This window comes from Pteronotus mesoamericanus, unplaced genomic scaffold (assembly GCF_021234165.1).
Source record: "Pteronotus mesoamericanus isolate MK-2021 breed Mesoamerican mustached bat unplaced genomic scaffold, CSHL_Meso_final contig_33, whole genome shotgun sequence".
Taxonomy (NCBI): domain Eukaryota; kingdom Metazoa; phylum Chordata; class Mammalia; order Chiroptera; family Mormoopidae; genus Pteronotus; species Pteronotus mesoamericanus.
The window spans coordinates 6,897,603-6,924,531 of record NW_026555135.1 but is presented as its reverse complement, the minus strand read 5'-3'; positions in this window follow the sequence as shown (position 1 = coordinate 6,924,531).

The following is a 26,929-nucleotide window of genomic DNA, read 5'->3' as shown; positions in this document are numbered from 1 at the left end:
GCACAGACCCAGGAGCCATTCTGGGCTGGGTTCCTCCTGTCCTGACACTAGCACCTGCTAAGTGTTATTTAACACTAAGTCAAGTAATTTTTTTAAATGTCTTTTTATCCTCGCCTGATGACATACTTAGAAAGGGGAAGGGAAGGAGAGAAGGAGAGGGAAAAAAACATCGATGTGAGAGAGAAATATCAATCAACCGGTTGCCTCCTATACATGCCCTGACTGGGGTGGGATTGGAAGGAATCCACAGCTCAGGCATCTGCCCTGACCAAGAATCAAACCTATGACCTTTTGGTTCACGAGCTGATGCTCCAACCAACTGAGCCACACCAGCCAGGGCTAGATAAAGTAATTTAAGCTTTCTGAGTTTTGAGCATCATTGACAGGTTAGAGATCCTGGAGGTAAAGCACCCAGCCCAGGTCTAGGACATGAGAGGTGTTCCATGAATGGTGTCCACTAATAAATACCCTTTCTTTTCCTTCTCTCCTCTTTGCCCCTTGCAACATGGGAGCTTGTTTTTCGGCTACACTAGTTTCCTGTTGAACAAAGAGAAAAATCTAAAGATCAAAAATCTCAATAAACTAGATTATAGAACTCTCACAGACCCCCCTCCATCCCCATGAAAAATGATCCCAGGGAATAGAAATACATAATCAAGGGGAGAGACAAATGTCACGCAAAATTGGCATCTCAAAATAAGAGTCTAGCCGCACCACATCCTTCCCCATAATCGCTTTGTGGAAACATGTGCGGCGCTGCATCGAGCCTAGAGTACATTATGAACTCCTGCAGACACAGAAATTTTGCAAGCTGTAGGTTGCAGGAACCCACAGAGCTGGGAAAGCAGAGGTTTAATGGTATTTTAAATGTTTTGACTATACAGAAGGCAGAATCTGCAGTCTAATCATTTTCAGAATACTTGATGTGCTGTAAGCAGCCGTGGATCCTGTGCTCCCCCAACCAGCAGTCTGCACACAGAGAAGGGAAAGTTTAAGGGAAGGAAAGAGGATTGCAAGTATATGGAGATTTTCTGTGTCAGGTGCTTTTCTTCAGTTACTTTCTTTAATGCTCCCAGCAGCCTTTGGAGGTGGGTATTCTGAGCTGTACCTCTGGGCCTAGAACGTAACGATGCCCTCGATCCTTTCTCCTGCCATGATCCCGTAAGGGCCACCCCATGACACATTCCCTTTTCAGAGTACCTGGACCCTGAAAGGTGAGGGTCTCAAGTTATGATAAAAATACTCCTAAGTTGACTTTCATTTATGTGTTAAAATTAAATTATTTACTACCTCCAAGTTGATAGCATTATTCAACATAGCCAAACTGTGCAAGCAACCCAAGTACCCATGGACAGATGAATTTATACACAAAATGTATATACATACAACGGAGTGCTACTCAGCCTTTGAAAAAAATAGAAATCCTAACACATGCTGCATTATGGATCAACCTTGAAGACATTATGCTAAGTGAAATAAGCCCATCACAAAAGAATAAACTAAATACTCTATGATTTCATTTATATAAAGTACCTTCAGTGGTCAAACTTATAGAAACAGAAAATAAAATGGTGGTTTCCAGGGACTAGAAGGAGGAGGCAAGGGGAGTTTTTTAATGGGTAGCAATTTTCATTTTTCAAGGAGAAAAGACACTGGGGATTGTTTGCACAAAAATACAAATACACACAAAAACACTGAACTGTACACTTAAAAATTATTAAGGTGGCAATTTGCATGTCATGTGTATATTACACTCCTTTAAAAATTAAATAATTCCAAACTTTGGCACTTTATTGTGTCAAGATAATTTACTGACATGTTAATCACAATCCCATTTCATTTCCTCTGAAGTGGAAAATGGACAGAAAGAATGGGAGCTGATAGTGACTCCCTTTTCCTGGTCCTGTCCCCATTCTAAGGAGGAGAACAAACCACTTGTTTTCTCCCCAGCGGGAAACCTACTCCTCCTGACTTTTCTGCAAACCAGTACTTTAAGGTGATTGTACTCATTGTTTAGAAAGAGAATCAAAAGCCATGCAGAGCAGGAGGACCTTCAAGTGAAAACTAAGTATTCCATTCCTGTACATCACAAGGTCAAGGGACCAACTGAAATCCTATAGTTTGTATCTGCTAAAGTCATTCCTGCCAACCTTACTTGTTTCTTCTGAGCCAGACTAATGCTATTACCCCTACTCTGCTCAAATAAATCTGGATCAGTCTCTTCCAGGAACCACTCCAGAATAGGTTTCTTATCATCGATTATTGGGAAAAAATAAAGTATGAGAAAACATTTTGTGTAATGTAGACTAGAATAAAATAATGAGTATTATTGCTATTTTATTTTTAAAAAGTCTTTTAGAGCTGAGTTGTAATGGGGTACCAGGAAAAGAAGAGTCAGAGACAAAATCAGAGAGGAAAAAAGAAGACTCTAGAAGGCCATGAAGGTAGGATGTAGAGGTCTGGGTTTACAAGCCCCAGATATCCTGGGAAACCCTCAGCCTTTCACAAGAAAGAAGGATTGCTGACGTCTGAAACATAGGCTCTAGGCAACTACCTTTTTAGGGCACAGCTAATTGGTCTAAAGACCTGAGGGCCCTGCCCAAAGGCTGTATTGTGCATAGGACTACTGGGAACTTTGCAAGCCCCGAGGGCTACAAACTTCAATATTTGTTGAGATTAGATTTTTGTATCACCTTCATAAGACCAAAGTTGTGTTTATGATTATGGTCAAAATTGTGTTTAATTTGATATTTAAAAAATTAAGTGATGTGACATTTTTGCATACTTGATTCTATGGGTATACATTCATAACTGCTAAAATTTATTCTTAACAAATTATTTGCACACACCTACCTAAGGTGATCTTCCTGATGCATGTTAAGTTTTTATACTCCATCTGCTCTAAGTATTCCAGAGCCTCCTCCCTCTCAGCTGCCCCACTGCACTAGCCCCTCCAGCTCAGATGGATCCTGCCTGAGCGGTTCAGGTTCTTGTTGTAGGTCCCTCTTTGGACTGCTATTTACTTCTCTACATGTTCCTCACCAGTCCGCCCCTCTGTTTTCTCATGGAGAGATTCCCTGCACCAGACTCAGCCCCAGAGACCCCAAGTCTTGCTCTGTCCTTGACATGTCACATAATTTGATAAACCTAGCTTCTACCCTTTCACCTACATTCTCTCCAAACCCACATTTGGTAGAGGATGGCAGAACTTTTAAAGGAAATTAAGGCTCAGATAAGTTGTCTAAAATCACCCAAAGACAGAAGGAAAGCCAGGAATATAAAATAAATTTCGTCTAGCTCCAAAGCCTGTATTCTTGCTTATATAGCAAGCTGCCTCTAGAATCCAGTGCCCTGCACTGTCCTGCGACCAATGTTGATTAAATAGTTTTGTGTTTCTCAGAGCAAAATATCTAACTAATAAAATGTACTTAGGACCTCTCACAGACGATGAAAGAGCAAGTGTCAGGTTCCTGTCTTGTTGCAGGGGAAGCACATTGGGGCACAGAGTATAGACCGTCTTCTGTTACCAATTGGTAATGTGACCTTCAGCAAGGCACTTAACCCTCTGGATTTCAGTGATCTCCTCTGCATAATGAGCATCTATAATTAAACCATCCCTAAGAACGTGCCAAACTTGTGATTTCTGCACCCCCAGCCTAGCCAGTTCCTGATGCCCCAAGTCAAGGACAAAGCTCTGACTAGCGCAGTGGCCATGGCACTTCCCCCTAAGCTTTCTGGGCCATGGATGGGTGCTCCTTGGAAACAGTGTCGTTTCTGCAGGAAAGGACGGAATTTGTCAGGCTGCCACCCAGAATATCTTCTCTCTCCTCAACTACAAGAGCAAAACAAATCCATCTTTGTCACATGAATATTTCTTCTCTTCTCCCCAGGCATAGTGACCTGGTCATTGCACTACAGTGACTTTCCACTCTCTCACTCTTCAGAACAATCAAGGGGGCCTCAGGCCCAGCTCAATGCTTGTTTTTTGGACATGTTGTAACATCATTTAAGCCATATCTCACCAACTACACTTTAAGTCCATTTCCTTCCTCCTTTTCTTTCTCTCCCCATTCTTTCGTCTTTTCTCTCATCTTTCTCTCATCTTTCTTCCCTTCCATTCATTTATTCTCATATATATGGCAAGGTAGAGATCCAGATAATAAAGTCCCTGCCTTCAAGGAGCCGAGTCCAGTGTTAGAGAGGGATGAGACAGGAATGAATTTCCACTGCTGGTCTGTGCTGGGACAGAGAAAGGCCAGGTTAGGCTGTGGCAGAAGCTGAGGGAAGGGCATGTTGGAAAAGCTCTTTAGGACAACTGGAATATTGATATGATGATAAAAGATGGGGAGGTGTTTTCCAGATGGATGGCAGATGTCATGGAAGTAGGTTGGGTTTTCCAAGATGAGGGTTCAACTTATTCAAAGACACAGAAGCCACCCCTCCAGGAGAGAAGCACAGAGAGCCAGGACAGGAAAAATGGGCTTCACTCATTCACATCAGCTGTGTGGGGTGCAGTGCTGTGCCTCTCACTCCTGTGACCCCAAAGGGAACAGCTTTGCCTTTAAGTCACCTTCATTTTATATATTTTTCTTTAAAAATATACACCTATTTATTCTTGTGAAATCTTATGTGCCTCATATGTGTGGGTGTGTCACGTGAAAGACTGAGGTACTTGACTCTTCTTATGCCCCTTTCAGGTGAGAGGAGCCCACTTTCCACATTCAAGCTTATACTGAGGAATGCAGAGCAGACGTGGGACCAGATAAGCTGTGCCTTACAGCACAATTTGAACCCAGGTCTCTCGTCTCCAGCAACCTATTCTTCCAGCTGCCAATGATCAGTTCTAGCACCTGGAGGAGGTGAATTAATGCCTCTGGAATGCAGGCTCCTCATTTGTATAAATGGAATAATAAGTATGTCTCACAGTTTTGTGAGGATTTATGAAATGATTGCACACAGCCAATAGCTTCCCAGTTTACCTCTCAGCACTTACTCCTACCCTCTTCTCAGCTGTTCTTCACAACCAGAGTGATCTTTTCAAAATACAAATCATTTTTCCTTATTATTTATTTATTTATTTTTATTTTTGTTCAGTTACAGTGGTCTCACCATTTTCCCTGTTTCTCTCCTGCCCCACACCCCACCTCCCTCTCCCACAGTCAATCCCCACCCCCATGGTCCGTGCCCATGAATCTTCCATTCATGTTCCTTGACTTGCCCCTTCCCCTTCTTATTAGATTCCTTCACCTCCTATCTTCACAAGCTTACAGCTTCTGTGAGTGTCCTGTTCTTTTTAGGATAAATATCAAAGTCCTATCATGGCCAACAGAGGACTCAGCTCAGATACTACACTCTTGCCACACTCTTAACAGTTCCTTAAAGGCTTCATGTCACTCGCACTGTCAGGCCTTTGAACTCTCCTGCTTAACTCCTTCTCATCTTTCAGAGTCCACTCAACTGAGTCAGCCTCAGGGAAACGTCCCTGGAGACCCACACAGGCCTCGCAGGCATTCACTTGGCACTACATCACCTTTCTCTTAGCCCATACCAGGCTGTGATCAGACACTGATTTGATTATTCCTCTCTCCCCACCAATTATAAGGTCTATCAAATATATAGTAAACATATAAGGGTTGTTTTGTTTACCATTGTAATCTTCACTTCTGGTGCAGTGTCAGCACATGGTGGCCCTTCAATAAATATGATGAATGATGTTCATTAAGTGTTAGGTTCCTTCCACCTAACAGAGAGGATGTGTCAGGAGGCAGTGGTCAGGTGTCTGAGTTTGACATTGCAGATGGAGAAACCATTATTTGTTAGCATAAGCCACTGAGGACACATTCAAAAGGGCTGATTCACAGGGGACTGAATAAGATGCCCAAATGTCGAAAAGTTTCACCTACAACAAGAGAACGATGTGCTAATTGCATATGGCATGTGGACCAAGCAGGACGAGCAGGAAGAAGCAAAGGAGGAGAAGCAGGAGGAGTAAGAGGACAAGATAATCAAGTAGAAAGATACTAGGTTTTGTGATAATAATAACTTTAAAAAATAGTGCCCCACTGAGTACTTTACCTAATTAATAATGTTGAGGATGAGGATAATAACAACAATAATAGTGAACAGGTAGCAATAACATTACTGTGTGATTACCAAATACCTAGTTTTCTACTAAAGTGCTTCATTTTATTTCTTTATTACTCTTCACCACAACTCTAAGAGATAGGTATAGATCAGTATCTCTGTTTTGCAGATGAGGAGATGGAAGCTCAGGGAAGTTAAACAAGTTGTTCATTGCCATGCAGATAAGAAGTGGCAAAGCAAAGATTTAAATTGAGATGTGATTACAGAATCTGAATGTCTTATCCAGTCTATTGGACTGGGTCTATCACTTATGGCTGAGTACATCAACAAGTTTCATAATCTCTCTCAGCTTCACTTCCCTTTTCTATAACAGAAGTTCCAAACCTATCACCTTGCAGAATTCTGTGACAATTAAAAACACTATTGGATAGAAAAGTGCTTCCTTACCTGTAAAGCACTTCAGAGCTGTGGTGCTAGTCTTACTGGTATCACTGATTGAATAAATGTTCAGAAGACTCTGGATATTTTTTCAGCAAAAGATGCAGTCCATATGTTTATATGGTGCTCCTGAGTCACTGGGAATAAAAAGAAAAAAAATGGAAAAGTATATTGTTGCAGGTTTGCTATCTTACTATGTGCCAGTTGCCATGCCTAACACTTGACGTGACTTTTTAAATTGTATTACATGATATGTATGATAATAACATAACATTTGATTCTCACACCAATTCTGTTGTTATTCTCATTGTGATGGTAAGGATACTGAGACACAGAGAGTGGAAAGAACTTGCCAGAGCCCCCCCCCCGCCCCCCCACCCGCAACCAGCTGGTGATGGAGGAAACTTCAAATCTGAGCAGTCCCAGACCTGGCCCTTAATTACTACCCAGCGCTGCCTCTCTAATCAGCAGAACAACAATTAAGTTGTTAAGATTTTCGACAGAGTGTACAGAAAAAGAGTGCTGTTTATCCTTTTTAATGCAATTCACCTGACACACTTGGAAAACACATTGGATGAACCAATTTATCTTGACAAAGAAGAAGAGTAATTAGTTAATGACAATTGATTTGGGCCTCTGCCATCCGTCCCCAGGAGGCTGATAAATCAGTTGGCTTCCCTTTCCTCCTTGGCCACTCCTTTATTCATAATGAATCACACCTCGTATGCACATCGTTATCTGGCAGTTATGTTTCCTCTTCTTTAAAATTTGAGCTTAGAGTCCCTATCAGCCTCATCTAGTGAAAGGAGAAGAAAAAAAAAAAAAAACAGTAAAAGCAGGACCCACCAAGCTGTTGAATAGAAAAAATAAAGTCCATAAAAAGGCACTTTTATTTCATTGTCTTCAATCCAACCTTTGCGAGCTGTCAGTTCTGTTATTAGCCAGCTGTTTAGTTAACTGAAGTATCGATCTGCCTGTCACACATTCTTTGTCTGTGGGGAACAAGGGAAGGTGCTGACCCTTCCCAGGAAGCACGGGTGACAGGTCTGTAATTTGATAATCGCTTGTTCAGGAAAGATTTCACTTTGTTCTTTGATGTTCATCCCACAACTGGTGAGCCTTGAAGGCCTTTGATAATGCCAACTTTTACCTCCTGAAAGCCTCAGTGTGGGAGAAAAGAGGGTAATGCAAGAACCCATTTCTCTCCGTTTGGCTTTCCTTTCATGTTTTCTTACCAGAGATTAGACCCTATTGTGGCTTCAATCAAAAAAATAATAACCATTTTTTTTATGATTTGTGGTTTTTTCAGAAAAGGAAAACCAGGCAAATAAACTTTTAGTGTAGGAGGGTAGCTGGTTGTTACAAACTTGGGGAATAATATTTTAGATGAAGCCAAATGCCTATGTACAGTAGCTATCAAATTCCCTGGCTTTGGAACAAAAAGTGGCATGCTGTGTTCAGTTTTAAGCTTAAAGTTTGAACAGAGAAAAAGGAAAACATTATTCCTTCTATTACTTTGTGTTCTTAGCACAATAGAATAGAGATGAATGAGCCTGGATTTGTTGAACAGTAGGAATTGTATTCCAGCAGTGTGGGGTTTAGTAAAATCCACAAATATGTTTTTTATCCTGCATTTTTATTCTGACTGGTAAGCCTCTTGACATTTTAATAAAACTTATCATAGACTGCTGATTGAATTGTATTTATCAAAGTATTGACAAGGCACTGTAGAATAGGGGGAAATATCCAATTTAGCTGTAGACTATGAGTTTTAGCCACTCTGAGTGAGTTTGTTTGTTTATCGGTTTTTATAACAATGTTCCATGTGGAGCCTCAGTTTCTCTCTCTGACGAAAGTGAACAATATTGAGATGGATAGCAAGCCTACAGGAAATGTGAGGTATGATGGAGTGCCATCTCTTTCACTGCGGGAAAATCACTTTGGGCCCCAGCACCCACAGCGCAGCACAGTATGATTCAAAATATCACATGCTTGGCTGTAGTCTGTTTGTCCTTTGCAAGAGATGACATAATTGGATATCTATGCCACTTTTTAATATCAACTGTTTTTAGTGAACTTTTTCTTTCCAAGCTGCATCAGGATGGTGGTTGGTGTGGAGAAAGAGTAATGACCTCCTAGTTTCCAGGTGATACATTATTGGCTCAGGCATCAGACTCCACCTAATCACTATAGGACAGGTAACTAGCTTGTGTGAGCTTGAGATCATATTGCAAATCACAGTGACTCATCAGAAAAATCTTGCGGGGTCGCTATCCTCAGGAGAGACTTGTGGGTGTGACAGGTACTGGCACCTTAAGAGACTCTCTGGGGCCCTTAGTTTTACCCTCTCCCTAACCCTCTCCCCCATTTCCTTGGCTTCATTTAGCTTTGTTGCTCTGAGTTGAGCTCCATCCAGCTTTGGGCTTATTCCCAGAACCAAAGCCTTCCACGATACAATTTCCATAGTGGATCCCCAGTTTCATACACTCAGCTTAGACGTAGCACACATTCCATCACCGCTCCTATGCTCATGGTGAACTCAGAGAAATGCCACCCATGCAGGCCCTGGAGTGAGCGATCGCCAACTGTGTGTCCCAGGCCACGAGACAGACTAGGTTCCATATGTAATATTCTTAGCCATAGTCCACTCCTTCTCCCTCTTTTCCTGTTTCTTGTCTAGTGAATAGCTCCTCCAGCCTTTGAGACACAAAAGCCAAATGCTTGGGAATTTAACTTAGTTCCCAATCTTCTCAACTTCTAACAACTTGAAGTGAAGATCTGTTGATCCTGTCTCCTTAATACTTCCTCACCTCTCTAGTGCAGGCCACCAGCTTTTATTAATTATAATATCACAAAGAACCTTCCATAGGTTCCTTGGTTATGGTCTTTATAGGTCACTAGCTGATTTAAAATGCTCTCATTGTTTCTTATTATCATCAGGGTAAAACTCAATCCCCTTGGAAGGGTCGACAAAGATTTCCATTATTAACCAATAGATGGATACCCCCAGAGTTTACAGCTGCTCTCCTCACATTTTACTTTCCTCCCAAAAAGAATCTGAGCACAACTCTGAACACACTTTGTTCTCCCTTCTCTAGATCTCACCATATGAAGATCCCTTGGCTTAATTATTTGTTATTTAAATTTTTATACAGTATATGCTATTTGCCAGGTCGTTCACAAATATTAACTTACTGAATGCTCTTGTTTATATTACAGAGTAGTTTCTGAGGGAACTGGGACACAGAAAAGAGAGACTAAGTAGGTTGCCCAAGGTTATTGATCTAGTGAGTAGTAGAGTCCAGGCATTGAACTTGGGCAGTTTATCTAGTTGTTCCTCTTGTTGTTGTGGTCATTTGCCTAAGGGCTACTTAATTTTTAAAAATTAGCCCATATATTATTAGCTCATAAAGAAAGTTTTCTGAATAATTTTTCTCACAATATTTCAAGGTTCAGTGCCCAGTCTTCTATATTCTCATATCATTGTGTCTACATCTATCATTCAGAATATTACCTAGTAGAATCAAAATTATCCTTTTATCTGCCCCCTCACACACATCCATTAGACTGTGAGTACTCTGAAGGCAAGGATATTATTTTATGATATTTTATTACCCTGAACATATTCCAGGTAAACTCTCCACAGTAGGTCCTCAATTGTTGTACCAGGCCCTTTCCTAACTACAGTTTATGTGTTATCTCACTTTAACCTCAAAAGAACTATATGATTATTCTTGCCTCACCCATGGGCAGTGACTTCAATATGATCAGTCTAACCTTTCATTTTGAAAGGAGTTCATTTTATTTCAAATTCATCTGAAGACTCAACTAAATTAAGAATGCAATATGTAAACTTTAGTTATTACAAAGTGACATTTTGTACTACATTTTAAGTTGTTTTGAATTTATATTTTTTATAACTAACAATTTAATTTGGTAGTGTTTAGTGTACATATCAAATATGACAGTTTTAAACAAAAACAATGAAATGTTTTTGACTTGTCCAAAGTCACCATAGTTAAAATGATCATTTCTCATACCAGAAGTTATTTGGAAAAGTATTTACTACAACATGACTCTCAAATTTAGCTACCTGACTTTGAAATGGGTGTTATATATATATAAACTAAACCTCTAGAAAGGTGAATTATACATTTTTGTATCTTGGAAAAATAATTCAAATCCTCCAATTTGATGTGGGTCAAATGGTCTCTGTGATGAGTTTATGAGTCTGGCCTAAAAGACCCTCCACTGCCCCTATAGGGGTTTCTTCTAAGTCATTTTTATTGTGAACTCTGAGAGGAGCTACTGTCCTTTTAAGGTGCAGTCTCTGTAGAGACCCCCAGAGTAGAGTGGATTTGAAGCTGTCCTAAACTCCGGGGCAGTAGCTTTTACACTTTGGTGTATAGTAGAAGAAACCTCTAGAAGACTTGTTACAATGGTCAGAGTTCCAGATATTCTAATCATGTAGGTCTGAAAAAAAAAAAAAAAACATATATATATGAGATTTTATCACACTAAGGCAAACACTGCCAGAGGGACATGAAGGGGAAATAAACTAGATCATTTCATTTTTGAAATGAGGTACAATCATTTGAAGACCATGCCTTCCACTCCAGGGTCTTCCCAGCCCCCAGTGGCAGAGGTCATCCTCCTCTCTCTCACAGGAAGAGACCAGCTCAGCTAAGAGATCAGCAAGAGGCAGGGCTGTTTACTCTTCCCAGTCTTCGCCCCTTACTTCTGGTTCCTAGTTCCTGTCTCAGAGCTTTACCACTCATACCCCTCCCACTGCTTTTTAGGGAGAGAAGGAGAGAGGAAGGGAGAGAAAGAAATATTGATGTGAGAGAGAAGTATCAGCTGGCTGCCTCTCACATGGTCCTGGACCAGGGATCAGATGTGGCCAGCTGGGTGACCAAACCCAAAACATAGGCATGTGCCCTGATGGGGAATCAAACCCGCAACATTTCTATTATTGGTCGACACTCCAATCCACTGAGCCTCACTGGCCATGGCTGTCTGAGAGCTTTTTATCCCTTGAATAACTGGTGTAAAGATCATAATTTGCTCCTGTGCAAGGGTCTGTGCCTCTTTGTGGCCCCCAAAGCCAACCATATTAGAATACAATAAATCTAACATACATAGTGGAGAGACCTATATGTAACCAGAGTTCCTTGTATTCCAGAAAGGGAAAACAAATCCAGGGCAGAAATAAGTCTTGCAGACCCTTAGTCTTGTAGTTAAAAAAGTAGAAAATAACTTTGTAGTGATTTTCAAAATCAAATCAAAAGTAGAAAGCAACATGAGTTTGTATCCTGACTCTGTCTCTGTCTATCCATGTGACTTTGGGAAAGTCACTTAAACTTGAACCTCAATATTTTTTTATAATGGAGATCATAAAATCCACCTTCTAAGAATTGTAGAAAAGCTTCAGGAATGACACATGGTTATTTTCTTTTTCTATTCTTTATTTGTTTTTATTGAGACATAACTCACATATAGTAAAACAACGGATTTTAAGGGCACAACTTGATGACTTTTCATAAAGTAAACACAGCCATGGAACCACCACCGGATAAAGATAGAGAACATTTCTGACACCCCAGAAGGTTCCCTTCTGTCCCCTTCCAATCAGTAACCCCCAAAGGATAGCCATTCTTCTGACTTATATCACCAGAGATTATATTTCTAACACATACTTTTTTGATAGATATCAATGTTATTTTTATGACACAAAGTGCGACAAATGTCACTAAATCACAAGCAGATGCTTCTTAAACAATGACTCCATTGAAGAGCTTGGAAAAAGATATCTGGAATCAGTAACACATTACAGGATGCATAAATCATCCTGGGATATCTTAGCTGTGAGAGGAGGGGTGGTAATGTTAGGTCCATGAAGGCGAGAATGTGTTCACTCTGCTATGAATCCATGTGAAAGTGAAATATTCACTTGGTGAAATATTGTATCTGACACCTGAAGGATGAAAGCATCAAAGTTCATGTAGATCATGAAGAAGACAGACAGATGCATGCAAAGTATACAAAAGAATATAAAGTGATTTATGTGATGTGGCATATAAAATTGCCATGTGTGGTCAATAACATACTCTAAGCCCGCACCCACAAAGCCTGCATGTTCAGTCTCAATTTTACCTGCTAAATTAGTATCTAAACTGTTCTCTTCTCAGATCCCCAAACTCCCTCCCTCCCATTGGCCCACTGTAGCAGCTTCTTATATGTCCTATCTTAAGTTAACCCGCCCTGGCCCCAGGGTGATTGTTTTCAACATACATCAAATAATGTCATCCTCTACGTGAGAACCAATAACTACATTTATTTCCAAGTTAAATTTCAATTTGAATATGATGTACAAGATCTTTTCTTTAACTCTGCCCTGATCACTTAGTCTTAAATTCAACTACTCCTTTCCCAGTGGAATTATTTGTGAATATCATCCTCCAAGGTTATAGCCACAGTCTAAAGAGCTTTGAGACAATGACTATAAAATGTTTCATAAAGAGTCATTGTTCTCAAGATAAGGCTCTCAAGGTATAACTTGGATAAATTAGATCCATAAACTCAAAAAAAAAAAAGCCAACCCCAAAAAACAAATAAATCCTTTCCATTCCCTCTAAATTAACCCTACACCACGGTTTCCTGCTCTCTCAGGTTTCCTTGAATTTTCCTGGACATGCTGTTTCTGTCCCTAATACAACTCTAGTCCTATATCAAATCCATGACAACTGTCACCCATCTGCTGAACCTTCCCACCCAGTACCCCTCTTAACAGGCAGACTACATGACTCTATTTTATGTTTCATGGTGTCATTTGTAAAAATACAGCCTTTGTCATGCTGTGCTGTATTTAGCTGGCTATATACATGAATGTCATTTTATAAACTGGCTCATTGTGAGGCATGTGGCAAGTGCAGGGCAGGGCAGGAAGCTGGGAACAATCTGTACTAGGTTAAAGGGACTGAACCACCCATGGATGCTGACTTCCTAGTGGGAGCCACCTGCCCAAATCTCAGGTTCCAAGGGTAAGTGGCAAGGATCATAAATTTCCTCTCATAATGAGGCTTGGCACCATTCCCTAAAGTTTTTTAACAGAGGGTGGGACACGGCAGCCAGGATCTCCAGGTAGAGGTGTGTGGTAGGCAGAATTCTAAGATGTCCCCATTATTTCCTTCCCCTTCCCCTGGTGTACATGCCCAGCATAATCCCCTGGACTGAATATAATGGCTTTAACTCTCATGATCAGGATACATTCTATGGCACATAATACGAGATTACCCGGGTAGGCCTAATGTAATTACATGAGCCCTAGGAAAGAAAAGAGATTTCTCTGACTGTTCACAGAAAAGGATGTCAGAGAGACTGGGAACGTGAGTGGAATTTGTCATGAGGAGTTTCCCCACTGCTGAGCTGAAGGGGCTCAAATGGCCTTTATACCTGAGAGTGGCCTTTAGGGGCTTAGAATGGTCCTCAGCCAGCAGCTAGAAAGACAATGGGGGCCTCACTCCAACAACTGAAAGAAAATAAATTCTTCCAACAATCAGAGTAAGTTTGGAAATGGATCTTTCCATACTAGAATACCTAGATGAGGAAGCAGCTGGCTGACACCTTAATTTTAGCCTATGAGACCTCAGCACAGGATCCAGCTAAAATGAAATGTGCTAAACCCTTAATTCATGGAAATTGGGAGATAAAGCACCTAAGTTTGTGGTAAATTGTTATGCTGTAATACAAAACAAATGCAAGATGCTGTTTGTGGCCCTGTATGATGAAAACCTTGTTGATTTCCATGAGTTACCTAGATTGGTATAACCCTGAGCTAGAAAGCTGTGAGGAGGGCAAGGACTGGATGGGTCTTGTGTGACAGGGGCCCTGGCCATGCCTACAGCTCCCCTTGGAGACTCAGAAGGCATCCAGGAAATGAAAGTGGAGTGAAAGCTGAAGAAATAAGGATAAGTGGGATGATGTTGCTTGTTGGATATGACATGCTTAGGATCGTTCTAGACACAAGAAAGTCAGGTTAGGGCAGCCAGACTAATGCTAGAACCCACCTACTAGAAATCTTCCCTTTCTGCCCATCTGGGGTTATTCTTGGATGAGCTGGCTATATAAACATCCTTGGAATGAAAGAGTGAGGAGTGATGAGGAAGGCAGACCAACAATCTTTTCCCTCCAACTAGAATGTAACTTGAGAACTCTTCTCTGGAAAATTATATCTCATTCATCTTTGCAGCCTTAGCATCTGTAACAAAATCTGGAATAAGCAGATTCACACTGTTTGTCAAATGGGAATTCTAGAAATCCCATATGTTGTAGAGCTGAAAGCCTTTAAATGACTCATTTGGTTCTTTCATAATTTATTGTGATTTAATGGAAAGACTCTGAGGTTTGTTAGCCAGACAGACATGAGTACAAGTCCTGGTCATTATTATTAACCTCCCTGAACTTTATTCTGCTGAGTACCTGCTACATGCCAGGCTTTTGAGATGGCCAACATCAAACAGGAAAAAAAATAGTCTGTTCATTTGGGGCTTCTCCAGTCAAACCCACAGTGAGTTTTCAAACTGAGGAGTTGCAGAGTGAGTTAATCTAAGAAATGTAAGTAAAGCAAATGTGGACTTTTGTTGTTTTTTCCTGCATTTCCGTGGTACTTACATTTGATTTTTTAAGGTAAAGATATAACCACATGGAAGGAGGGGCTTTGGAACATCAGCCGTGGGCACAGAAAGAACACAGTCCTTTACAATGCCCTAGTTATCACCAAGCTCTTTGAGGGTTGCTTTACCCCCACTAGGTTTGTGAACTTGGCAGAGTTAGCGAGTCTCAGCAACTCAGTTTCTTCACCCATAAAGTGGGAGCATTATGCAAATTAAGTTGTTAATATGTAAAGTAACTGAATATTTGTAAGGTGTCCAGATGCTATATAAATTCTAAATAAGTATAAACATCTCATTATCATCACTACAATCCATGAAATTAAATATTACTGTGCCCATTTTGCCAGTGAAGAAATTGGAATTAAGAGAGGAAATAGGAGATTTATATTAAAGGAAAAGTAACCAACACTAGGTAGCATGCAAGTATTTATTTAAAAATTCAAGCCTTAATTAATTTTAAGTCATCACACATTAGCTCAATATGTACAGAATATAAGGCATTGTGCGAATTTAGTCACACTTGTCTCCCCTAATTGTAATGTTGGAAAATGGTACAAACGCATTTATTATTAGATTTCATTTTTAGACTTTATTTGTTCAACAGAAATCCAGATTTGGAAGCACAATCCTGAAAGTCAACATCAGTTTCTTCCTGGAGCCCTGCGCTGAGCACCTGCAGGAGGAGATGACAATGGCCTGCAGGTAGCCAGCCTGCTGTCCTGCTCAAGTCAAACACCAGGAGACCACACAAAATCCTAAAATTTTTATTCAACACATCTTATTGGTATTTCAGTTTCTGCGGACATTGGACACAATATTCTGACCTTTAGAAAATGTCAGTCCTCTCACAAATTTTATGTAGAAAAGAGTAGGTTTATTTTTTTATCTCTTTCAAAACTAACTCACAAAGTTGTTCACATCTGTCACCAGGCCACGTGAGTAAGCCTGATTTTATTTCCGTGTTTCAGGCAATTCTCTTAGACATACTAATGGATAATGCTTGTTACACGAAAGTAACAATGATTGCTTACAACTCCCTCAATTTCTATCAATGATGATGCAGTTTCTTATACATGATTTTCTGGATCCTAGAAGCAACCCTGAAATGTAGACTATGTTGTCCCAATTTACAAATGAAAAAACAGGTCAGAGAGGTCATGTGGTTTTCCAAGGCTACACAGCAGTTAAGGGACAGAGTTAGCCCTGAAGCCTATCACTGCCAACTTCATTATGCCCAGGCACTTAACAAATGTTTACTCATTGTCCATTCACTTGTTCTTCCACTTAAATATAATTTGTACTGACAATATCCATAGCAACAATAGCTTATCATTTATGTGCCAGGCACCACGCTAAGCACTTTCCCTTGCGTTATCTCATTTAACCCAAGCCACCATACTCTGAGGTAGATAATATTATTTTCCCTATTTTATAGATGAAGTAACTGAAGCTTAGAGAAGTTAAATGTCTCACTCAAGATCATACAACTAGAAAGTCAAAGATCCAGGAATACAATCAAGATTTTTTACTTCAGTGATTGTTTCTTACCTAAGAAGATATCATATTCATTTATTCATTTATTTACTCATCCATTCACCAACAGTAGGGCCTCCTAAGCAGAATGTATTGTGCTAGGAGCTGCAGAGATAGCAGTGATATAATCATTGCTTCCAGGGATCATAAAGACTAGCATGAATTAAAATAAGAAATATAGTTATATTGAACTGTATTGAATTATATTGGATTGGAGCAGAGGGACTTGGATTTGAATTGAACTGAAATGAGCAGAATGGAAGCCATGTGTGCTTCTCATTCAGAACTGATGGGATAGAAGTAATCAAGCTGATTTGTGCTAGAAATGGTCATGATAAGGAAGTGAGCAACCAACCATTCTAGGACTCATGAAAACAAAATGAGACTCATCTGTAAAAGGCAGTAGAGGTTGTTGGGTGCATATAAGGAAGAACATATGACCCTGAGATTTGACCTACAAAATCTGGACATTCATTTCACAAACAGCACCAAGTACTGCACTAACATTGGCACTATAAGAAGAGTATGTTATAGTTTCTGTTTTCAAAAAGCTCACAGCCTTGAAATGAGCATGTAAAGAGAAAAGTGCACAAAAGCATTGGGATTGCAGGATGGGGCATGGGGCAAGTAAACTGACATGTTAAATGTTCTGGTATTTACATTTTTGAGAAAATTGTAGAAGAAAAAATCAATGATCCAGCTCTGCTCTGTAAATAACAAGGTATATGATTCTGATGTCCCAGAAAAAAATAAGAGCTTTACAAAGAAAGCATCATTCCACTTCTGGTCTTTCAACTTAACAGCTAAGTGACAATTAGTTACCCAGAGCCCAAGTGTCCTCATATGCAAATCAGGGCCTATAATGCCTACTCTAAAAAGCTTTGGTGAGAATTAGCAATGATGATGTGCAAGCAAATTTCTTGACACAAAGGAACAGCTCACCAAATATTAAACATCATCTCCATTTCTATCCTGCACTAAAAATTTGGCCACCAAGACCCAGAAGATTATTTATTCAGAATTTTCTAAACTATATCTATAAAACAGCAGTCTGGGAACAAATATATTTGAAATCAGTGTATATATGCTCTTACTTTGTGGATATCAGCATTTAACAGTTTTAGGAAACCTCTAAAACTTGTTTTCCATACTTTTTGATCACTAAAATATTTTGTCACTGAATAATATTTATTAGCATATTTCTGTCTCATCACCACACTGCTTTTTCTACACTTACTGCTTGTTTTATCAATGAATGCATAAATTGCATTAAACTGGGGAGAACAATGCCACATCCCTCCCCCCAATTTTAATATATTACAATAGTAGAGACAAGACTCTAACATAGATCTTTTCTCCCCTCAGAAAAATAAATATCCTTTTGGGAATGGCTGCTTTTTTTGCTGAGTTCTTGAATCTCAGGGCAGATGGCTTCTCCATCAAACCTAATTCACTGGTCACAGCAAATTCTTAAGAGTTTAGTGTTTCTTTTAATGCTTTAGAATGATGATGATGATGATGATGATGATGATGATGATGATTATCTGTGTGTTATCAAAGACCCTTTTTCCTGAGTTGAGATTCAGAGACTTAGGTGCTCTCTGGAATTCAGCCTCCTTCAGGACCTGACCATAGTTTGAGAGAGATTCTTAACAACTGGCATCTCAGTGCAGAAAGAGGTGCAGGGCACCCTCTTGTTACATTTCAACATCTTTATAGCAGAGCCCTTGCACTTTAACTTAACCCATCATCTCCTGGGATTTCATTAAGAACCTTGAGAAATAGGCAGCCGGAACGCAGCAGAAGTACAACCTAGTTCTCATCCTCATGCTCTGATCTTCTGGCTATATTGTCATGAATAAGTCGTGTTTCTTCTCCAAAACTTGATTTTTCTCATCCTGAGATTGATGTTCTAATATCTGTTTGTCCAGTGTCAAAGTATTATTTTCAGGATTCAACAACAAGTTAAAGCATTTAAAACTGCTAAACTCTCTAGAAATCCTAGGAGAGAACAATAGCAGTACTACCCCCCATGCCCTAAGAAAATGGAGCAAATCAGGTGTCAGTCTTGGCCAAGCACTTCCAGCTACAGATAATTTCTCCTGGCTTTTTGTTAGCTGGTCCAGAGTATAACTTCTGGAGCTTTGAGGCCTTATAGCCAGGCTGTACAAGCCATCCCAATTTTCCCTCAATTCTTCAACTAGCCATTACAAGATCCTACAAATGAAGTCTCTCCCCCTTCATTCTAATCACTCTTGCCTTAGTTCAAGTCTCTACTTCTTACTCCTTACCTTTTTTGTGCATAAACTTGGCCAGCATCCCCTAAGTATTCTCTATCAGAAAATGTGTATCAGGAAAGAAGGAAGAACATACTCAAAAGGGTAACTGATGAGAGCTTGGCGAATGGACAAGTAACAGGGGAATGGGTAAAGAACTTGTAAGGACTTGTAGCTGTGTGAAAGAGATTACTTGTCAGAAGTTGTGGACTTAAAGAGGATCATAGCCATTGCCAAACCCTTGCCCAGCAGGAAGTAGCAGGGAAATAAATCTTGCACTCCCTCTTCTCACCCTTTACTCTCATGCTGGTGCCTCTCAATAGCCAAACACAACTGGAAACCAGGGGGAAAGAGAGTTCAGGTGCCTAGGTATATAGGCATCATCTTCCCAGAGTACAGAGCAGGGAAGAGGTGGATCAAGATTGAATCTGGGGGAGCAAATGAAAAATAGCCAGCACATATGACATATACTTTCGTGCATCTATGACTTTGCTCAGGCAATCCTTCATAGCCTTCCCACTATAGAGCTATAGAACGTATAGTTCTTTCTGTAGGTCCAGATCCTAGTCTGCATGCCCCTAATTCTTGCTCAGTTATCACTTCCTGTTACTAACCACTCTCAGAATTAACAACTTCCTCCTTTCTGCCTTCTAGTGTTAGAGCTTTGGAGATAGAGTGTCTGCATTGAAATTCTAACCCAGCATTTATTAGCTATGTGACCTTAGTCAAGTTACTTAACAAATTGATACCTCAGTTTCCCCATCTGTAAAATGAAGTAATTAATGACATTTTTCTATGAGGTACTGTGATGACTATACATGGAATATGTTTAATCCCTGTCAGACAGCTAGAATATCTGCCAGAGAAAGCATTCAGGAGATAAAAGTCATCTTCATCATCATCATCATCATCATCATCCCTCTTCCTATCACGGGCTATTTTTTTAAATTTTTTAAGTGAAGGGTTTATTTATGTATTTATTTATTTTTCCTTTTTATTGAATTTATTGGGGTGACACTGGTTAAAAGAATTAAACAGGTTTCAGGTGCAAAATTTCACAACACATCATCTGTACACTGTATCGCATGTTCACCACCCCAAGTCAAGTCTCCTTCCATCATCATTTATCCTCTCTTTACCCTCCTCTACCTCCCCCTACCCTGCCCTTCTGCCCCCTGCAGGCACCACACCATTTGTCTGTGTCCATGAGTTTTCTTCTTGTTTTTTTTTTTTTTTGCTGAATCCCTCTACTTGCCCCCTGCCCAGCCTCCCAAACACCTTCTGACAGCTGTCAGACTTCTATGAATCTGTCTCTATTTTGCTTGTTAATTCATTTGATTCATTACATTCCACATATGCGTATTACAGCCTATTTGGTTGCATGATTAGCTCTATATAGATGGCTCCTCCAGCCATTTAAAAGCCGACACTTAGTTTGGGTACTTGACATTCAGCTCATTGCTTTGCACTTAGAGGTACTTAGTTAATATTTGTGGACTTGAGTTGAACTGAAGATGAAGCAAGGTAAACTAAGAGGGTGAAATGAACTCTTTTTTTCTTCCAGTCCTATGAAAACAATCTCAGGACTTTGAACCTACTGACAATCGATTGGTATTGGTTTACAGAAACTCTGCTTGTTAAAGCCAGGAGTTATCAAAGAGCCTTAATGGGCATCCCTTAACCTGTGAGCATTTAAACTAAGACTCTGATTGACAGCCTGAATGTTCTCAATTATTGGTGTCTGGAGAATCAGTGCAAATCTTTATTCCATCATCATTTTCTTTGTCACATTACAACTTGATCTCTGATCTCCATGGATTCCAAGAATAACAGAATTGAGTATATAGGTCCGTTCTTAATTCACACTCATTGTTTGGTTAAAGAAAAAAGTCTAGTTTGAGAGGGAATAGGAAAATATGTCCCTCCCCAAACGCAGTCACCATTCAAAAACTTTTTCAAGGAAAATATTGGTCTGGTGGTTCTAACTACAGATGTAAAAAAAGGTGAAAGGAAACAGTAACTCTGAAACACTGAAGATGATGGGTGAAGCCATTTGTATCTGTGGTCTTGTGACATTTGGAATAGGCCACTTCCATCTGATCTCACTCCCAAATATAATTACCCTGATAGAAGACAAAGCTATGCCTCTTGCCACAGTCAAGAACTAACATTTATTGAGCACATACTATATAGGTACAAGACTGTATCAAAACATTCATGACACAATCTAACCTTTTTTAACAAAACCTGTGATGTTGTTAATATAATGCATTTTTGTATATTGGGGATTTGTTATGAAGAGCACATTTAAAGAGTGGGTCACAGGTGCTGAGGATGCAATAGTTATCAATACAGAACTGCTTTCAGTCTCATGAAATCTTATAATTAAGTTGTTCTGCTGTATTTGTTCTTACAAAAGTTCCAATTATTTCAACATTATTCTAACTAAAAACAATTATTTTGATGTGGAAAGAGGGTCACAAATAAGAAAGGTTTTGATTTATTAAAACAAAGTTATTTTTCCTGCAGAACATAATATTTTTTTGTAAATATAAACTGTTTTGTTATCACAAACTGAAAAGGGATAGCCCTTCTGAATGGATAAAACCAAATTTCTTGCTTTGGGAATTAATCATAAATGTGTAAGGTACTTCTGGGAAAAGTAAGTGTCTGAACCTTTGTGAAATATAGACAATAAAAGGATGAAAAACATGTAACACTACAGAAATAGACTTGGCCAGTTACGTGTTGCCTCGGATGTGGAGTTCCTAATCCGTGTCATGTCATGTCAAGCAGGAGAAGTATAAGGGCATGACACCACTATAGCATTATCATATGAAAATGTTAATCTCATGGGTAAAAAGCAAAGAAACAAACAAACTAAAGGAATGAAAGTGGAAATACGAAGCAGGAAGGAAGCAATGCGAATCACCCAAAGGAAACAGTAGCTCCAGGATGAACAGGTGCAGCTTGCACGGGGCTGGGCGTGCATAGGGGAAGCTCCTAAATTGGGAACTGTTAACAGGTGCATCAAAGTTACCTGTGGATTTTGCTGACCACAGATTCCAAAGTCTGGCTCCTAGAGAGTCTAACTCGTGAGCTCCCTGGTTTGTTGATGAGTCAGGACTTTTGAAAACAAACCCAATAATTCTGATACTAGTGGTCTTTGGCCCCATTTTGAGAACTATTAATGGAACAAGTAAAGAGCTAATAGCAAAACCTTAGGGAAAAATAGTTTTAGGGAGAATGAAAAAAGGAGACAGCAAAGGAAATAATGACAACATGTGGGGCGGGAAAAGGAAAAGAAGCATGGAGCAGAATTTCAAGGAGAGTCTTGACAAATGCTGCAGAGTATCAACGAAGTGAAGATGGCGCGGAAACAGGATAACTCACCAAATAATCTGGAAAAGGTAAGTAAACCAGTGGGAATTCCATTCATTGTTCACTTTGATTAATGTATTAATCAATATATTAATTTCCTAAATATTTCTGAACTTGAAATAATTGTCTTGTTTGAGACTATAAGTTGTAGGATTCAAGAGCCAATCATTTTCCCCAAAATGTTTAACTGAAAACTTTGACATTATTGAAGAATGTTACAGTGGATACCCACATCCACACACTTACCACCTAGATTCTACCATTAATGTTTTATTTACGTGCTTTATTATACATCTATATATCTGTGTGTTTTTCTGTCCCTTATATCTGACTTTCAATGTACTTTACATTTTAAAGCATGAGCACATATCTCCTAAAATACTTCAGGATGCACATCACTAACCAGAATTCAATATTTCTTTAGTTTTTAATGTAAAATTTATAAGCAATGAAATGTATGCTTATTAAGTGTATATTCACTGAGTATTGGCAAGTGCTTACACCTGGATTACTCAAACACCTATCAAGATATGAAATGTTACCATTACCCCACTCTCCCAGAGGAAAACAATATTCTAAACTTTTTACCATGTTTCTTTTGTTTTCAAATTTTATATAAAATGGAAGCATATAGTACTGTATGCTCTCTTTTATGTAAGGCTTCATTCACTCAGCACAATGTTTGTGAGATTCACTCATGTTGATAAATGTATTCATACTTTTAGTTGTGAGTTGTATTCAATTAAATGAATACATCAGAGTTTATCCATTCTTCTATTGAAGGTTGCCAGAGCTGTTGCTGATATTAAGCTGTAAGGAATGCAACTGCTATAAACATTCTTGTACAAGTCTTTATGAACATAGTTGTTTTTTGTTTTTTTATTTTTTTGTTTTGTTTTGTCCTGGGTAAATGCCTGAGAGTAGACGCATTTGATCGCTATTCTTTCTCAAATGTATGTTTTGCAAATAGTTTTCCCTATCTGTGGCATGCTATTCACTTTATGATATTTTTGGATAAACAAATGTTTTTAATTTGAGTGAGGCCCATTTATCATTTTTTCTGTTATGGTTATTGCTATGGTTAGGTATCACCTAAGAAAGGCCTACACAAAAGTCATTAAAATATTCTGTTTTCCACCAAATGCTTTATAATTTTATCTTTTATATTTAGTCTATTACTCCTCTTGAATTAATTTCTGTGTCTGGTGTCAGGTAGGATTTTCATATCAAAACTATTTGTTTAAAAGATTTAATACCTTGACCATCACATTAATTTGGTGGTGGTGTTTTGGTCTGCCCAATCCATTATCATATGAAGGTAGGACTATTTCTAGATTCTCTGTTCTGTTAGATCTGACTAACCCTATTCCAATGCAACAGTGTCTAGATTATTGTGACCTTATGGTAAATCTTGAAGTTGGGTAGTGTAGGTTTTCCAACTTTGTTTGTCTTTTTTTTCAAGAATAATATCCATATTCCAAATGGATATCCAATATCCAAATATCCAATATCCAAATAATATCCATGCAGAATATCCATATTCCAGGTGTCTTTCATTTTAACAAACTTTTAAAAGTCTCCTGGAATTTTGAGAGAATTGCGCACTTAAAAAAGTCAAACCTTTCAATTGATGAATATAAGATTGTGATATTGTAATTTATAATAAGAAATATATATTTGATCTTTGTTTCTGGTACAGAGCTCCTAATACCCTTGGAATCGCCTAAGTGATGAGGGTAACAAAGGTGTTTCCTTTTGTGTTAATGAGATCACTTTCTGAAAACAGCTAAGGGTAGGGGCTGGTTATCAAGAAAACCAACTTTGTAATCAGAGGGCTGGGAATTTCAGTCTCACCACCCACCTCCAGGGAAGGGGAGGGACTGGAGATTGAGTTCAATAATCAGTGACTACTGATTTAATCAGCAGTAGGTATTGGCAAGTGCTTACACCTGAGTTACTCAAACACCTATCAAGATATGAAATGTTACCATTACCCCACTCTCCCACAGGAAAACTTTTGTTAAATTTACTCCTAAATATTTTTGATGCTGTTATAAATAGGTTTGTTTTAATTTTCTAATTGTTTGATATTAGAATATAAAAACTAAAATAGGTTTTTATATATTAACCTTGTATCCTGTAACTTGCTATGTTCACTCAGCTGTTTTAATAGTTGTTTTATAAATGTTTTAGGATGTTCCACCTAAACAACCAGGTTATTTTCAAGTTAGTATAGTTTTATTTCTTCCTTTGTGTCTTTTGCCCTTTTGTTTATTGTATTACCTAAACCCTCCAGTAGAATGATAAAAAGAAGAGGCAGAAGTGGCAGCTTTGTAATGTTACTGATCCTAATAGAGAAGTGTTAAATATTTAACAATTAAGTAATATTTAGCTATAAATTTTCTAAATGTCTTATATCAGAATGAGAAAATTCTATTACACTCCTTGTTTGAGGGATTCTAAGAAAATTGGTGTTATTTTGTCAAATTGTTTGTCTGTAATGATGATACAGCAATTTTTTTTATTTATTTTAATTTATTTTTTCAAATACATTAGTCTCTGCCTACCCCCCACCACTTTCCCTTGCCCCCTCCCTCCTTCCCTCCCTCAGCTCTTCCCCTTTGGTTTTGTCCATGAGTCCTTGCTATATGTTCCTTGACTTTCCCCTTCCCTTGCTTTTCCCCGCCCCCTCCCTCCTTCCCTCTTGTCTCTGTTGATTTCTTTTCCTTTCAGTGTTGCTGGTCTTATTTTCCTTGTATCTTTATATTGTTGGTTAGATTTCACTTATAGGTGAGATCATATGGTATTTGTATGGTAACAGTGTACTAGGGTTCCCTTTTCTCCACAGCCTCACCAGCACCTGTTGTTTGTGGATCTGTTTATGATGGCCATTCTGACTGGTGTGAGGTGGTACCTCATGGTGGTTCTGATCTGCATTTCTCTGATGGCTAGTGATGCTGAGCATCCTATCAAATGCCTCTGGGCCCTCTGTATCTCCTCCTTGGAAAAGCGTCTGCCCAGGTCCTTTGCCCATTTTTTGATTGGATCATTTGTCTTCTTGGAGTGGAGTCAAGTGAGTTCTTTATATATCTTGGAGATCAAACCTCTATCTGATGTATCATTAGCGAATATAGTTTCCCATATGGCTGGCTCCCTTTTCATTTTGCTGATGTTTTCTTTAGCCATGCAGAAGCTTCTTATTTTGATGAGGTCCCACTTGTTTATTCTTTCCTTTATGTCCCTTGCTTTAGGCGACATATCAGTGAAAAAATTGCTGCGTGGGATATCTGAGAGTTTCCTGCCAATGTTCTCCTCTAGGACTTTGATGGTGTTGTGACTTATATTTAAGTCTTTTATCCATCTGGAGTTTATTTTTGTGTATGGTGTCAGCTGATGATCCAATATCAATTTTTTGCAAGTAGCCGTCCAGCTCTCCCAACACCATTTGTTGAAGAGGCTATTATTGCTCCATTTAATGCTTCTGCCCCCTTTGTCAAATATTAGATGCCCATAGAGACCTGGGCTTATTTCTGGGCTTTCTATTCTGTTCCACTGGTCTATGGGTCTGTTCTTGTGCCAGTACCAGATTGTTTTGAGTATAGTGGCTTTGTAGCAGAGTTTGATGTCCAGTATTGTGATCCCTCCTACTTTGTTTTTCTTTCTCAAAATTGCTGCAGCTATTCGGGGTCAATTATGGTTCCATATAAACTTTTGAAACGTCTGTTCTATTTCTGTGAAATATCTCATTGGTATCTTAATAGGGATTGCATTGAATCTATAAATTGCTTTGGGTAGTATGGACATTTTGATAATATTAATTCTTCCAATCCATGAGCATGGTATATGCTTCCATTTATTTGTGTCTTCCTTAATTTCCTTCTTCAATGTTGTATAGTTTTCTACATACAGGTCTTTTACCTCTTTGGTTAAATTTATTCCTAGGTACTTTATTTTTATTCTTGCTATATCATATGGTATTTTTTTTCTGATTCCTTCTTCTTCTATTTCATTGCTGGTGTACAAAAATGCCTTTGATTTCTGAATGTTGACTTTGTATCCTGCTGTTTTGCCAAATTCACTTATTAGGTTGAGGAGTTTTTTGGTAGAGTCTACAGGGTTCTCTATGTACATTATCATGTCATCTGCAAACAATGATAGTTTTACTTCCTCCTTTCCTATTTGGATGCCTTTTATCTCTTTCTCTTGTCTGACCGCTGTGGCTAGGACTTCCAATACGATGTTGAAAAGAAGCAGTGAGGGCGGACATCCTTGTCGTGTTCCTGATCTTAGTGGGAAAGATTTTAGTTTTTGCCCGTTGAGTATGATGTTGGCTGTAGGTTTTTCATATATGGCCTTTATTACGTTGAGGAATGCCCCATTTATTCCCATTTTGCTGAGTGTTTTGATCATAAATGGGTGCTGTACCTTATCAAATGCTATTTCTGGGTCTATCGAGATGATCATGTGGTTTTTGTCTTTTTTTTTTTTTTTATTTATGTGTTGTATCACATTTACTGATTTGCGTATATTGAACCATCCCTGCAT